Genomic DNA, 1,512 nt, shown 5'->3' on the forward strand with positions numbered 1-1,512 from the left:
ATGGTCTTCAACTTTTACCAAAACATTCTCTACAAGTCCATGAGCTTGTTTTCTTGAGTTGTCTGCCATCTCCAATGAGATTCTTGCAGCTTGCACCTCAAAGATCCATAGCTTCTCCATTACAGAGAGGGGCATGAGGTTTACACTTGACCCTAAGTCACACAGAGCCTTCTTGAAGGTCATGGTGCCTATGGTACAAGGTATGGAAAACTTCCCAGGATCCTGCCTCTTTTGGGGTAATTTCTGCCTAGACAAGTCATCCAGTTCTTTGGTGAGCAAAGGGGGTTCATCCTCCCAAGTCTCATTTCCAAATAACTTGTCATTTAGCTTCATGATTGCTCCAAGGTATTTAGCAACTTGCTCTTCAGTGATATACTCATCCTCTTCAGAGGAAGAATACTCATCAGAGCTCATGAAAGGCAGAAGTAAGTCCAATGGAATCTCTATGGTCTCATTTTGAGCCTCAGATTCCCATGGTTCCTCATTGGGGAACTCAGAGGAGATTGGTGCACGCCCATTGAGGTCTTCCTCAGTGGCGTCCACCTCCTCTCTTTCCTCTCCATATTCGGCCATGTTTATGGCTTTGCACTCTCCTTTTGGATTTTCTTCTGTGTTGCTTGGGACAGTACTAGGAGGGAGTCCAGTAATTTTCTTGCTCAGCTGACCCACTTGTCCTTCCAAATTTCTGATGGAGGACCTTGTTTCAGTCATGAAACTTTGAGTGGTTTTGATTAGATCAGAGACCATGGTTGCTAAGTCAGATGTATTCTGCTTAGAACTCTCTGTCTGTTGCTGAGAAGATGATGGAAAAGGCTTGCCATTGTTAAACCTATTTCTTCCACCATTATTGTTATTGAAACCTTGTTGAGGTCTCTCTTGATTCTTCCATGAGAAATTTGGGTGATTTCTCCATGAAGAATTGTAGGTGTTTCCATAGGGTTCTCCTAAGTAATTCACCTCTTCCATTGAAGGGTTCTCAGGATCATATGCTTCTTCCTCAGATGAAGCATCCTTAGTACTGCCAGGTGCATTTTGCATTCCAGACAGACTTTGAGAAATCAAATTGACTTGTTGAGTCAATATCTTATTCTGAGCCAGTATGGCATTCAGAGTATCAATCTCAAGAACTCCTTTCTTCTGACTAGTCCCATTGTTCACAGGATTCCTTTCAGAAGTGTACATGAATTGGTTATTTGCAACCATTTCAATTAGCTCTTGAGCTTCTGTAGGCGTCTTCTTCAAATGAAGAGATCCTCCAGCAGAGCTATCCAAAGACATCTTGGATAGTTCAGAGAGACCATCATAGAAAATACCTATGATGCTCCATTCAGAAAGCATGTCTGAGGGACATTTTCTGATTAATTGTTTGTATCTTTCCCAAGCTTCATAGAGGGATTCTCCATCCTTTTGTCTGAAGGTTTGGACTTCCACTCTAAGCTTACTCCATTTTTGAGGTGGAAAGAACTTTGCCAAGAAGGCATTGACTAGCTTTTCCCAAGAGTCCAGACTATC

At 42.3% G+C, this 1,512-nt stretch overlaps 1 non-coding gene across 1 annotated transcript; it reads left to right on the forward strand.

Annotated features, from left to right (window-relative positions):
- The first annotated feature begins 1,332 nt into the window (after positions 1–1,332).
- LOC130951577 (small nucleolar RNA R71) lies at positions 1,333–1,440 on the forward strand. The gene has a single exon (XR_009074027.1). It is a non-coding gene; the product is annotated as a small nucleolar RNA R71 (small nucleolar RNA).
- The last annotated feature ends 72 nt before the right edge of the window (positions 1,441–1,512 follow it).

This window comes from Arachis stenosperma, chromosome 1 (assembly GCF_014773155.1).
Source record: "Arachis stenosperma cultivar V10309 chromosome 1, arast.V10309.gnm1.PFL2, whole genome shotgun sequence".
Lineage (NCBI taxonomy): Eukaryota > Viridiplantae > Streptophyta > Magnoliopsida > Fabales > Fabaceae > Arachis > Arachis stenosperma.